Source organism: Cyprinus carpio, chromosome A3 (assembly GCF_018340385.1).
Source record: "Cyprinus carpio isolate SPL01 chromosome A3, ASM1834038v1, whole genome shotgun sequence".
Taxonomy (NCBI): domain Eukaryota; kingdom Metazoa; phylum Chordata; class Actinopteri; order Cypriniformes; family Cyprinidae; genus Cyprinus; species Cyprinus carpio.
In genome coordinates this window covers 11,944,513-11,959,592 of record NC_056574.1, presented here as the reverse complement: position 1 = coordinate 11,959,592, position 15,080 = coordinate 11,944,513, and the positions used below count along the sequence as shown (strand labels likewise).

Below are 15,080 nucleotides of genomic sequence, written 5' to 3'. Positions count from 1 at the left end.
AAATGGACACCAAGGTTTAGGTGGAGTATTTTGGTCCATGTACTGAGATCAAATTATAACCCAAGCCACGTCACGGACGCTGACAAATGGCAACAGCGTAACTGGATGATGGTGGTAGCGCACACGCGGGATAGTACGCTGAAACGCACAGAGGTCGTCAGCTGTTGCGCAGATGGATTTGTGAAATCATTGAAGTGGACAGAGAAGGAGAGATTAACTCAAGATTGTCTAGACACGCACAATAGTCATACATTGAACCCTATCAGTCCGTCCCTCAAAGACTAATTGAACGCACATGATGTGTATACAAATCTCAAAACACAGTTTGAGGATACTGTTATCACACACAAGGAGCTTTTTTCACGGTTACATAAGTACTAACAGAACTCACCATCGAAAAAAAAATAAAAAATCATCAAATAATCAAGTTTTTAAATTCAGAAATGTCTTATTTCTCTTCCCCCATTGGTTAGGGTTTTTGGGTTTAGGTAGGTATCATTTCTAGATACTATAAATTTGAAGTAAATGTCTACGAACAGTTACATAACTTGAGACATAACCTCTAGATATATCGCGTTATATAAAGTTATTAATAATTACCCACAGATTACCCAAGCCCGTACAGAAAACATTATTTAAAAGGGTCGTGAATTGAGAAATAAACTTTTACCCGTGATCGTTGAACATTAAGAGGGGTCCTTAAATACAATATATACTGTAAAGTTTCAGAAGTGAAACACACCTTTGTTTACTGAATAAAAGCTTTTATTGAGACAAGCCCAGCGAACGCCAGATCCTGGAAAGTGTCCCACTATGAATAGAATGTAATACGACTAGGGTTTTTATCACCGCTCCCGCTGAAGAATAGCAATGCCTAGTTCTGTATCCCCGCCCAACTTAGTTCGTGTCATGACCTAGTAGGGAAATAAACATACGTGTCGCTAAAAACTGGATCGAGCAAAAGAATCTCCTGGTTTGTGCAATCACAGTCGCTTCAGTAACCTTCCTTCGATTTCAACATATTAGAAATGCTTGGTTTAACTTATATTTTTAATGAAGTTTCAGCTCAACAGCTCAACTTTCAACACCATTGAAGCATTTGTTTGCTTCATTTCACCCGGATTCCTTTATTTAACAAGACATAACTCGTGCTGGATTTACAGAAGACAGATTACAAAGCAATGCTTTTTGTCTATATGGATCTGACAGGAATGGCGCAGCACACTGATGTGAGTAAGTATGTGTCACTATTTGCTGTGTTAGAGAGCGCTCGATTGTCCTTGGATTTTGTGGACGTGTTCGCTAACCAATGTCAACAGAAGGCTCCAACAATAAAGGGACGGTACTTTGTCAAACAGACCCACAGAAGTGTTATTTACTATGCAAAAAATAATAATAAATGCTAACACCAAATACCACCATAACAAAATTAAAAAAACAATAAAACAGAAAACTCATAACACCTTTAAAATCAACATTTATCCTTACTAACATAAAATCAATATCAATTTTAAACACCTTACAATTTTATTTGCATTGGAAATGCAAAACAGTTGTCTTTACAATGGTAAGCTCAAGGTTATAGTTTCTTCAAATGCTTGAGACATTAGTTTTACAGAAGAAACTATCATGAAAATATAAGAATGTTTATACTTGAGGCATGAGTTTTTCTGGTTGACTGGGGCAAATGTCGTTTTGCCTAAATATGGCATATAAGTGTTGTTTAATCAACATTGGGTTTTAAAAGATGGATTAAAATTGAATTTTGCATCAAGTTATTTCGTTAAAAAAACAATGGCTATGTTACAATGGCATACTGTACAGTTGTAATTAACTGTGTTTCCCCAGCCAGTTAACAAACAGTAATGTAAAACGTCATGGTCTGTAAGCAATGATAACTGGTTTATGTCAGTAGAATGTGACAATGGCTAATGTCAATCCTATGGGAAAGATGCCTCAAGGATTAACACTGCATTGGGGGATACCAGTTTTCCATGCAGTGTTCTCTGTTGCATAGGATGTCCGTTTCCCCGTATTCACTATATAAACCCAGCCAGAGAACATCTGAAGAACACATCAAACCATTTATTTTGGCAATATGTACCAGCACAGCAAATTCTGTACAATGTACAGAAGCTATTAAATGACCCCAAAGTGTCAAAAACATCACTTCGCCGTAAAATGATGTCACTTCCTCTTACCGGACCACTAGCTGGCCTGATCCGTCGGCGCACGACAAACTGCACAAACTCCTTGAGCGGTGTTCTGTCCAGGGTGGTGGTGGTATCGGATGGTGGGATGGGTGAAGTATGGCTGGACTGCTGTATGAATGGAGGGTGAGGGGAAGTGCAGGGATGAAGCTGAGGGCACGGGGACTTCCTGCTGACGGGACACACACACCACACAGGAATTAGAGAGAGGTCACAGTGATGCTAAACACAACCAGGACCAGATATTAAGCGCGGAACTACAGTAGTAATAGTCAGCAAATCCAATGAGAGACTGACACACAATGTTTGACAATAAATGACATGAGGGAAGTGGAGGTGATGGAAATCAATTCAGGACAATTGTATGTGGGTGTGTGTGTACAACAATTAGGGCAAAGCTGTTCCCAATACAGAGCTAAAACGCTGACAAACCGCCCTTGATGGATCCCTACGGACATCCTCAATTAGATAAACATGATTCATAAAATGTGTGAAACCATTTACAAAGCATTACAAAAAATGAAAATATTCATAAATAATAATAATACATTTAATAGTATATTTATATGATAGAGATAGATATATGTAGGTATATAGTATATATATGTGATATATATAGGTCATAAATTACATAAAATATAGATTTACGTACAACATTTAAAGCGATATATATATAATTAATCGCTGTCTGTGATCTTGTCATTCCAACTCTTTAATTTCGCACAGACTTCAAAACTTATGTAGACAGAGACAAAACATGCTCTCCAGGTGAAAACACAGGCTTCTCAGAAATGCCATGATTTTACCATAATATTTCATCAAGGATGTGACCACTTTTTAATACAAAGTTGTCAAATTACAAATTTCCCTAAACTCGTTACCATGGACAACTATGGCCACTAGTTTTGACCATAACAGAGCAAGAGATTGCTTTAACTTGACACATTGGTTCCAGATATAGACGAAGGCTTAGACGTTAATTTGTACGGTAGTAAATGCTATGAATGCACAGAACAAACATAACGTGACACAACTGCAGTAGTTCTTGAAAAGTCAGGACGTGCCCTCATTTGCATGAGGAATAACATTACGCTCATCTCCCGACCAGCGAGTGGAGGGGTGAGGGGTCTTTCCCCTCCAGCCAAGCAGGCCCCCAGCTGCCCGGGACAGTCTGCCAACTTCCAGAGCCTCCCTGTAACCCAGACGTGGGCACTGCGCTCCCAGCCAAAGCCCTGCTTTTCACCCTCTCTGCCACGCAGACTGCTATTCCCTCCTCTTCCCTCCGTTTCTTTTGGGCGCTTTCATCATCCACCCTTTCATCCCATATAGGGAATGGGATGGAGCCAAGGATTCAAGGAGGAGGCAAATGGCATCTGCAAACTACCGCCACCAAAGACCCCCCTCCCACCAGGAGTGACTCCACAACAACAGCTCTAAACAACCACACATGCCACACAACACAACGATGCCCACACAACAAGAGCGGATCGCATAAAAAAAGCAACCGACCACATCACCAGCAGTTCAATCCTGAACACATATCTGTTGGTGGGGCTGGTTATCATAGTTTTGTAAATTTTAAATAGCTCCCCAAAAAGAAATAATGAATAACCATCTATCTGTTGGTGGGGCTTGTTATCATAGTTTTGTAAATTTTAAACAAAAAACAAAAAAAGAAAAAATAAATAAATTCGTGTGTATTCATCTACAAAACCTACTACTACAAAAAAAAAAAAAAAAAAAAAAAAACTTCTACAATCGCCACTGATTTGATGACAAGATTTTGTTGTGGTGTCTCATTTCAGCACATTTACAATCTTTCCTTCTCTTTCATCTTGTTTAATCAATAATAGATGATAAAATACTTCAGAACATTTTTGAAAAAGCAGTTTTCCCAATCCTGTGAGTCTTGCATTAAAGGAGAGTATATATTTACTTTTGATCACTGCTGTACAGCATTTAAAATAACATTTTACAAGCTCGCGTGCATCTAGGCATGAAAAGACACCTTTAGAGGGGGCAGAATGAAATTCGGAAAATGGAGAGACCAATCACCAAACCAATCACAGTGACAGACAGACAGACAAAAAAGACAATCAGTCAGCCTCGGTACAGAGGAGAAAGAGGGTGGGGGTGGGGGACGAATGGCGCGGAAAGCCTTCACCCGCCCAACCGTGGCGTAAACACCACCTCGCCTCTCCCCGAAACGTCACCCACATCCGACCCCACCAGGGGGGTGAGGCTAGCAGGACAGGAAGGGGAAGGATGTGGGAGGTGGGGTGGGGGCTCTGAACTCTCACCTGGTCTTACCACCTGCCAGCATGGGCAGCGGTGATGATGGGTGAACGGCATGCGTGCAGACCTCGTATGGCCGGACAGAGCGCTTGAAATCGAATTTCCCCGACTTCTTAAGAGAACCAGGCGACGAGAGTCCTGGTAAAAATGGGATCAAACAAATGGCAGAAACAGAGAATTTGGATTTAATCAAACAGGGTTTTTGCTTCATCTAAAAAAAAAAAAAAAAGGAGAAAAAGATCTTTATTCCATCTCAGCTTCTAAAATACTACAAATTTGCTGATAATACTACTAAAAATGATCTTTTAATCCACAGGTAAGACAATGATGGGCTTTTTTTGTTTCCTGTGAAATATAGAGAAGCCAGTCACACTGCAAAAAAATTATTATGAGTATTTTTTTCCTTGTTTTTTCCAGTAAAACCACATTTAACATAGTATTTTGCCAATGAGGTAGAAAAATAACTTAAATAAAAGGAAAATAAATGTAGTTTTCATTACCCCCACTGTCAAAATATATTATCAAGCATAACCCTCACTAAATGTAAATACCATTTCTTCTTATTTTGATTCAAGTAAATGCATCCTTTAGTTTTAAAGGTGTTAATAGAATTATACTGGAAAACAAGAGCTGTGTTTTTGCAGTGCCGACAGGTGTCCAGGTTCGCGAGCTTTGCTTTGAACGCAGTGGAGTGCAGGAAAGAGTGGGACAGGGGTTGGGATAGGGCCCGGGACAGGCCCGGGAAGGGTCTCTATGCAGCGGTAAGAGGGAAAATAGATGCCACGTTCAGCAGATCTCATAATAACTCATGTCCAGTCAGTCTGTCTGTCTGTCTCTTTCAAAATACCAAATCCTTAAAGGAAAGAGTACAGTGTCCAAAGCATGAAAGTCAGGATTTTGCCACTATTTCTCACAGTTTTTACAGTGACGTTGTTCAATTTTATAACCGGATATATATATCTAAAAAAAATTAACTACTAGTGATATATCAACGCATACACTACAGTTCAAAAGTTTGGGGTCAGTACTGTACAAACAGTAATATTGTGAAATATTATTACAATTTAAAAATAACTTTTCTATTAAAATATATTTTAAAATGCATTTATTCCTATGACGGAAAGCTGAATTTTCAGCATCATTATTCCAGCATTAAATGACACATTGGTACTGAATTAAAGGATACATTTCATTAAAAGGATTTAAAAAAAATTATCAACAATCTTAAAATCCACAACAAAATAGTTCTGCCATTAGTTAAGAGGTGCAAAAAAAAAAAAAAAAAAAAAAAATTCCTAGATTTCAAACAGTAAATGGGTAAACCAAGACTATAAGCAAAAACTCCATTTCCAGATGATTTTGCTTACATTAGTCGGCTGAAACAATGGGTTGATCAGCACTACACCTCTTTAACAAGTTTCTACTGGTCAGAAAGTTAATCGTTTACAGATGACAAGCAAAATAAGCAAACAATAAAAAAAAAACACTAAAAATAAATTCTGTTAAAAAAACCGAACATCACAGAGTAAACATATTTAGTTTAATAACCTGTCTACTTTATGTGAATCTGTGTTCAGACTGACTCCAGAATTTTCAATAGACCCGGCAAACCACATGAGTAATGCCAAACGACAGGACGACACGTCTTCACAAACCAAATGCAAATGAGTAAATAAATGTTGTAAATGCTAGCTGTGTACAGACTCTGACATACAAACACAGTCGTAACTTCACTTGGGGAACCAAATCAGAGGCTTTCCACTTGACTTTTCAGCAACTGAGGGAAAAGTCAAACACCAAGCGCTTCTGTCCAGTGGCAGGTCCCGAACGCTCACACGCCAAAAACAGTAGGACGGGGGAAGGCTGGATGTGAGAAATGATGAGGGAAATGAACAGGAGAAAGTATGTGATGGTTTGGTCCTTCTCATATATCAAAATAATCGCCACGCCATTAATGTGTCCGTCCTGCTTCCTATAAATGTCATACTGAGGCCGCAGGGCGGCTAGCTTCAGCTGTCCTGAGTTTGGCATAAAGACGAGGGGCTTAATATACGCCAGGCTCACTCAGTGACCCAGAAACACGGCCAAACATGTCAGGACTTGGGAAGGAAGGTAAAAGAGTATACCATTAAATCCTGTGGCTGGTTTTGGGAACAATTATCCCTAAGTGGGAATTTTTCTAAAACCCAATTTAAGATTAAAGAGCCGTGTAAGAAAGCCACAAATCTGCTAATTATGCTAATTGCAATATTTGACAAATGTCTGCCTCCCCTGAAATAGTTAAATCAACTTCTATATATAATATATCATATATATATATATATATATACTAGGTATATATAGTATACTATTATTGTTTTTTTGTGGTTTGTTTAATTAAGAAAACACTACTTATTATATTGCGGTAGTGCCTTTTTTAAAGTGCCCCCAATTTAAAAGCAACATTGCTGTGTTTTTTAATAAACAAACCGCAAGATAAAGATGTGAGTTACTGTATGAGAGATAAACAAAAGTGGTTTCTTGCAAAGAAGACAAAATATAAATGTGGTACAGTAACAAACAAAAGGGTTTAAATATTAATTTAATAGTTCTGGGAGGGGTAATCCTTAGATTTTAATATCATAATTGTAATGTATTATATATACATATATATATATATATATTTGTATATATATATGTATATATATAAATATACACACACACAAAAATGTATTAAATATTAATAATATTCTTAATTTTATATGTGAGGTTGTGGTTACATCAAAACATCACCACCAAACTCACACCTTTGGAGCTGCAGCTGACAGTTTCCATGACTTTGCATGCACATTAGAGCCTGTGTGTGTGTATGTGTTGTGTGCTGAAGAGACACAGTGCAAGTGTGTGCACCACGGGTGTAGGTGATGGGGGATAGTGTGTGGTGTGTGGTAAAGATCAAGCAGGTTATGTTGTTAATTCCTCAGTGCCACGATGCGGCAGATGCAGACTGGCAGCCAATCAACCGCTCACGTGACCTTCGTCCAGGCCCGCCACCGCCCTAAGCAAGCTGCTGCCAAACAATACCTTGACCTTTCAAAAAACGCCATATATAAACACACTCTCTTGACCGACACACACATTCACCATCCAACCATCAGAAGTCCCACCTCTACAAGACATAAGAAAGCCACAAATCCAAGTACAATCTCTTTACCATGAACTTACAGTAATAATACACCTCGAGTTCCCAAAACCTTTTGCTTTTGAACTTTTTCTGTTGATTTATGCCAATTAAACAGTTTTAAAGCATTTATAAAACCATTGTATCTTCACTACAGAATTCATGGCTTTTTTTCAGTTTGACTGATTGTTAAAAAATACTTTTCTTTCCGTTATTTTACTCTAAAAATAAATTACTTGCCAATTAAATATTTTCGAGCATTTTAAAAAAAACAGATATATTCAAAATATACATTCTATGACTACTTGTGGTCAATCAATTTTCCCAAATAATTTCAGTCTTTTTTACATTCAAAAAGACCAATTCCATGTCAATTAAATGTTTTAAAAATAACAATATTTATAATGAAAGCTTTCATTACTTTTTTAATTAATTAGAAATAATTAGACATTTTACAATCAAGAAGTCCAATTTTTAGGCAATTAATATATATATCAATATTTAAGATAAGTTAGAAAACCTTATTCATATTATATATATACAGTATATATATATATATATATATATTAATAATATATATATATATATATATATACATATACACACACACAACACACACACACACACACACAACGCAAATGTAAACTTCCAATAATTTTTGTAATCACTTATTTTTTTAAATAATTTTAAAGTAATTTTTACACTCAAAAAGGACTAACTGCTAGCCAATAAATATATTTATTTTAAATAATTTATAATTACAATGGAAACTTTCATTAATTTTAATCAATCAACTTTTGAATTAATTTTAGGTAATTTTCCATGGTTTTTCCATGCCTGTGGGAAACCCTGTTTCACTGTCTGACCCTCTCAACGTCAGCAAAACTGTCACCAAACAGATGTTTACAGACAAAGTGCCATACTGGCTACTAACAAGGTGAAAATGAAAGATAGGAGGGGATGATATTCGTGTCATCCCATGGCGAGAGAAAGCGATCAGGGCGTATGAATGAAACGCGAGTGGGTTCACAGGCTGCTGGTGTCCTCCGGGCGACACCAGATTTTATTTATGATAAATGAACACCGTCAACCTTGCAGCGTTGCCATAGCCTCATTCAGGTGGTGAATCACCTTTGGAGCGTAGCGCGGTTCACACTCACACACGCGCGCTCGGAGCGCCACCTACCGCCTTCATCTGCTGACAGATGCTTCTGTCTTAACCTAGTAGCTCCCAACGCTGTCGACACATGGAGGAGCCATCTGGAGCAGAGCTCTGTGTGCTCCACAGACTGTGTGTGTGTTTTGTGTTGTGTTTCAAGTGTACAGGGGTGGGGTGGGTGTGTAAATATGTTGTGTGTGTTTTGTTGTGTCATTCCATGACTCAGCTCAGAGCACCCTGAGCATGCGGTGGCTCGCAATTTTTTTTTGGTGGGATTTACCCATGTTTCCCTAGATTAAGATCTGTGCGACTGTGTGTTGATCATAACGTGTGGCGGGCAGTGAATGTGATTAGATGTAGGTGTGGGACCCTCGGGCTGAAACGTACCCTATGCAAGTACACAATTGCCGTTGTAAACACACAGCATGTCATTCTTAACATTACTGTCGCTATTCCTGCATAATCTATTTGTGCATACCTTGAGGGGGTGATAGTTTTACCATCAAATGTCTGTGCCATTTAAAGTCTCATCGATGTGAAACGCCCGGTCTCATGATGGATTTGCAGAGTGAAACAGGATATTAGCGAGAAAACAAATGTAAGCATGTCTTTATTTTCATTTAGTGCATTCAGCTCGTAAATACTGTGCATTGATGAATTTTTGCTACAAAAGGACTTCGAAAAATCTATTAGGAAAGTAAATAAAAATAATAAAATGTCAACAGTTAAACTAACTTGCTGAGCAAGAATTCTCTTAAAAAAAACCCCGTTGTTGCTGCATGACAAGTAGCTGAGGCTAAAATGGAAAACTGACTGTAAACGAGACATAACCTCTGCGGTGTCATGCTATGAATTGGCGTTCTAAAACATTTGTGGAATGTAATGAGGCATGAAATTGAGCTTGTGTTTGCATTTGCATCCTCCTTGCGTAGAGTGGTATATTCAGACGTTACGAGCATATAACTGGTTTGAAATCTCAAAGGCACGTGCCTGAATAAACAGCTGAGATAATTGCTTATCGCATGTAAAGCCCTTTATGATGCACACACTAATTACAATAAATCCTGCATGAAGAATAAACAAACAAAAACACTGAGATAAATTATCTGGAGAGCCCGCTGCTGTACTTCAACGGCAACACACTAGCCATGTCTGGGGTAAGTGTTTATGTTTTGGGAATGCCTGTGGAAATCAGGATTTGTGGACTTCTGCTTCGTCCAGCAGGGATCCTATATCAGAAATCTAACCACAACAATGGATGTACGGAGATACTTCTGACATACAAAACAAATGAAAGCACATTCACAGGCCTCAAACAGGACCGCCCCAGGGGCACGCCACTTTCGAGGTTGGCTTGGGCTTACCTATCCGAAAACAACAGCGCGATCAAGAGAAGAGCTGAGATGTGTGATGCAGCAGAGAGGTTGAAAGACAGACAGAGGTGGGGTATAAGAAGACACATTTCATTACACTTGGTGTGCATTATAATATGAGGGTAAATGTGGTCTAAGTACCATGGTAAGAAACTGCACGCCATCGTTTTCGGTGTGTTTATCTTCCTCTCCTTCTGCATACTGGCCAAATGGTTGTTGCACTGAAAAAACCCAAACCCAGGGGAAAAGATAAAAGTTAAACAATAACAGAGAGATGGAGAGAATTGAGTAAATTGGAGAAATGGGGAAATTTGGGTGCGATTACTGTTGAATCATTATCGATACATAATGCAACCATTTTACACTTTTAGGAAAAACATCCTTATGCAGGTCACAAAGAACAGTAATTGTTTACTATTCTTCCCTTAGCTCAACCAAAAAAGCAGAGGCCCATGCTAAGTGGGCTCCTATAAAAAAAAAAGAACAGTAGAGGTGAAAGACCACCACATCCAACACAAAGTCTCCACATCAACAGCTAAGCCAATAGGACTGGCAGCTAAACTATGAGGACTGGGGCAGAATATCAAATGAGCGATTGGCTGCGTCATAATTCACAATACTGTCATACTAAGTACATCATGCAATATAAATGAATATGCGTCACAACTGGCATACCATCCATATAAAAAGTGAAAAAATAAGTGGTTCGATATCAATACTATCCAAACTAAGTACTATACAAGCAATAATCAGGAGTTCAAATTTTTACATCATTACACATATTTAGAATGCAAGCTAAAACAAACCACAGGTCAATATCTGCAGTACTATACATACTAAGTAGTATACAAGCAAAGATGATTGTCAGTTCACATACTAGCCATAAACTAAGTAGCATGCAAGTGCCAAAAAAAAAAAATTAGTGTAAATTTATTTTTGCATATACTATCTGTATTAAGTAGTACACAAGATAATGAGGTGCACAATTCGTCACACACTATACATACTACAGTAGTATGCAAGCTAACAAGTGTCCCACAATTTGGCATTATACCATCTATATTAACTAATATGCAAAGCTAAAAATGAGTGGCACTTAGTAGTGTCTGTATTTAGTATCGCACAGATAAAATAAGTGATCAAAATTGACATACTATCCATAATACCAAGTAGTTGTTCAGAACAGAAATGAGTGTCAAATTCGCATACTAATCCTACTAAGTAGTATGCAATCCTTAATGCATTTCAAATAATAAATACGGAGTGAAAATATTCTATCATAGGTGTCTAGATTGGTATATATCAGGTGAATTAAGAAGTATCCATTTGTTAAAGATAAGTATGCATTTGTGAAGATTTATCTCAGCCCTCATTTTGCCCACAACAAGTATGCAAAATGGGTTTCAGCAGCCAATGTATTTTTTTGGTATTCAAATCTAATGTGTCAGAGTTTTGATTTTGTGGTGTGCGCACAGAGAGGCATAATTTTTTTACTATTTGTTGCTTTGATGTATTGAGGAAATGTTGCATGTTTTAGTGTCTGGTGTGAGGATACAGGTACATGTGACAGCAGCAATGCTCAATGAATTTCATCACCACATTTGCCCATGGCACAAAACACGCAAAGCTGCCTTTTCATTTTCAACACTTACAAAAAAAAAAAAAAAAAAAAATTTCCACACACACACAAAAAAATGAAACCACAAAAAAAAATGAAATGACTACAGTTATGAGGTAAATTTGGATTTTCCCCATCACTGTCATCAAACAAAAAAACTTCTTGCAGCGCTTGAATTAAGCCCAATCCCCATTATATTTTGGCAGACAATATGGTTTACCATAGTAAATATTTTCTAATGGACAGTCAAAACCAGAAGAAAACAAAACAAGAAATCGATACAGAATAATAACAAATACAGGCCCTGGACTATTAAAAAAGCAGCACTTTAAAGAGGAAAGGTAGAACTACTCAATAAGTATCTCTGATATGGTTAACGATCTAGTTTATATGGTAAAAAAATGCAACAAGAAAAAAACCTAAATCTGACAAAATGTGTCAAACGTAAAGTTACAAAGAAATTTAATTTTCTTTCTCTTTCCGTCTCTGTGTTTTGAGTTGACGTAAACTCTTCAATGCCATAAATATCTCTACACAAGAAAATGAAGGAAATGCCCTAATCAAACTTGTATTCTTTAGTGCTTATGGCCTTTTATAAATAACATTTCAGTATAAACTATAAATCATTACATATAAAATAGTTCTTTAGCCCTAATTCTGTGAAGATCACCACATGCACGCATGAATTAAAGAGTGGATTTTAAGTGCTTTTTTAAGATTTTTAGTCAGCTAAGCCCCAAAACAAACCCAACTAACAGATCTATTAAACATGCACATGATGATTCTAGCTGTCCAATCGGCAAGACTATATTTCAATGTTTGTCCCGCCCGTCCTTTATTCTTGCAGTCTATTGAGGTATGAGAAGATGGTGGGCAAGCACAGAGAGGGAGCAAAAGAGAGAGATTAATGAGTTGATAAAATGAAGGAAAAGTCTGGCCTTTCCACACAGCCCCCTTGTGTCCACTTATTCAGTGCATATAAACGACTCAAACATGAGTCCCAATTAGATCTTTGACAAATTAGATTTGACAAAAACAAAAAATAAGCCCACCGAGGGATAATTCATGCAACTATGATTACTTTATGTAGATTTTTGATTGGAGCAGCACACAATATAAACAAATATCTTTTTCAACAGCAGTGGTCTAGATGAGTGGAGGTCAAGCAGAGTGTGTGAAGAGCCAGAGGGCTGCTGGGTAAAGCGGGTGTACCTGCATCAACATCATTGGGCCAGCCACTGGGCTGGGATGCTCCCGGGGCAGGAGAAACGGTCCCCGAATAGAAGACATCCGATCCACCGGGCTCTTCAATCTCACTGTCCATCAATGGATTTACGCTTGTTGGAGCTGAAAGAGAAAAGAAAGAGAGAAGGTTATGGGGGATTTTACTTAATGTGACAGCTAGAAGGTTTGCATGTTGTGTACTGAGGAAAACAGCTGAAAATTCCCCCAACTAGTAATGATGCGATATCATTTACATAAATATTAGTTATATTAAAAGAGATTTTTAATTTGCATTTAAAGAGTTTTGAACTTTTCTTGACTGATTTTATCACTGACCTCAAAATGGAAATGTTTCAAAGGAACAGTTCAGCCAAACATTTGCTGAATTTAGATGTAGATGAGTTTGTTTCTTCATCAGAACAGATTTAGAGAAATGTATCACTTGCTCATCAAAGGATCCTCTGCAGTGAATGGGTGCCGCCAGAATTAGAGTCCAAACAGCTGATAAAAACATCACAATAATCCACAAGTAATCCACACCAATCAGTCTATCAATTAATGTCTTGTGAAGTGAGAAGCTGCGTGTTTGTAAGAAAAAAAAATCCATTGTCACTTCTGACCAAAATATCAGTCCATAATCCATAATAACACTTCCTCCAGTCAAAAAGGCCATCCCCTGTTGTCCTCTCACATCAAACTCCACTGACATATTTGTTTAGAACTGTTTTTGCTTGTAAACGGTGCTCACTCTGTTCATATTTCTCTCCTGATTCAGACAATATGACTCTTTCCCGTGAGAAAGCAATATATTATAGATAAAGGACTTTACCCGGAAACAATGTTTTCAAGTTAAAAATGTCTTGATGGATTTGTTTCTTACAAACATGCAGTTTTTCACTTCACGAGACGTTAACTGATGGACTGGAGTGGTGTGGATTATTGTGATGTTTTTATCAGCTGTTTGAACTCTCAATCTGACATACATTTTCAGCAAATTTTCGTTTTTGTCTGAACTTTTCCTTTTAATACAAATGATAGCTCTATAAAAACATTACAATAGAAATTTGCTTTTCCTTTCAAAATCATCACTGTTTCAAGAGCACATGTTATCTTAGCAGAGTGAGACATTAGATGAGCAAAGACAGCAGAGCAAGACAGCAGAGCTTGAAGTGAATCAGACGACAGGAAGTGTGGAGTACCTCCGCGGGAGACTGGCATACAACTCCATCTCAGCCCTGCAGCGTTTGACACATGACGACAAGGCAAGAGAGAGAGAGACAGGACAGGAGAAGAGAGAGGTAAAGAGACAAAAAGGACAGCGATCAAACAGGTGAGAGGCAGAGAAAAGGGCAGGAAAAAAGATAGACAGAAATATAATTCAAGAGGAATGCAAAAGGGTAGGATAAAAGATAGACAGAAATATATACAGACAAAGAGGAAAAGCAAGAAACGTGTGAGTGCTCTACCAACATGCATTAAACTACTAAACTAGAGACAGATTGATTTGTAAAGCTGTTTAAGACATGAAAGTTTATTAGTATACATATGCAAATGTATTAGATTTTATTAATAATATTCTTTTATTTAGTAATTTAAATACACTTTACATAAAAGACAGTGTAATGTAAATGTTTTGAAACAAAAAAATTCTTTCATAACATTAAAAGAAGAAGAAGAAATGACCCTGAAAAATGAACTATAGGTAACAACAGCCTAAAAAAAAAAAAAAAGAAAAAGTTTTCAATCTGGGATGGGAAAAGATTGCTAGCAGGTCCATAGAAAAATTGTGTAAAAATGTGAAATTAAATAATTAAATAAAAGAAAAAATTTGTACATATTTTGACATTATTATTATGGTTTCATTTTGCTTTCTAAAGAATAATAAGAAATCATGAAATTTACCAGAATGATATATGTCAATTATATTTTATTATTTAATATTTTTATTTTAGAAAGAAGGCCACTTTCATTTGGCATCAAAAATGTAAAAAAACAAATCAAATTAAAAATCCTGTCATAGAATGAAAAGAAAGTGAGCTGT

At 37.2% G+C, this 15,080-nt stretch overlaps 1 protein-coding gene and 1 pseudogene across 1 annotated transcript in view; both read right to left on the bottom strand.

Moving 5' to 3' along the window:
- Window positions 1-15,080, bottom strand: part of LOC109059404 (nuclear factor 1 X-type-like) — a 723,368-nt gene that overhangs the window by 579,834 nt on the left and 128,454 nt on the right.
- The window catches only part of LOC122136224, a 70,824-nt pseudogene continuing 68,856 nt past the window's right edge, over window positions 13,113-15,080 (bottom strand).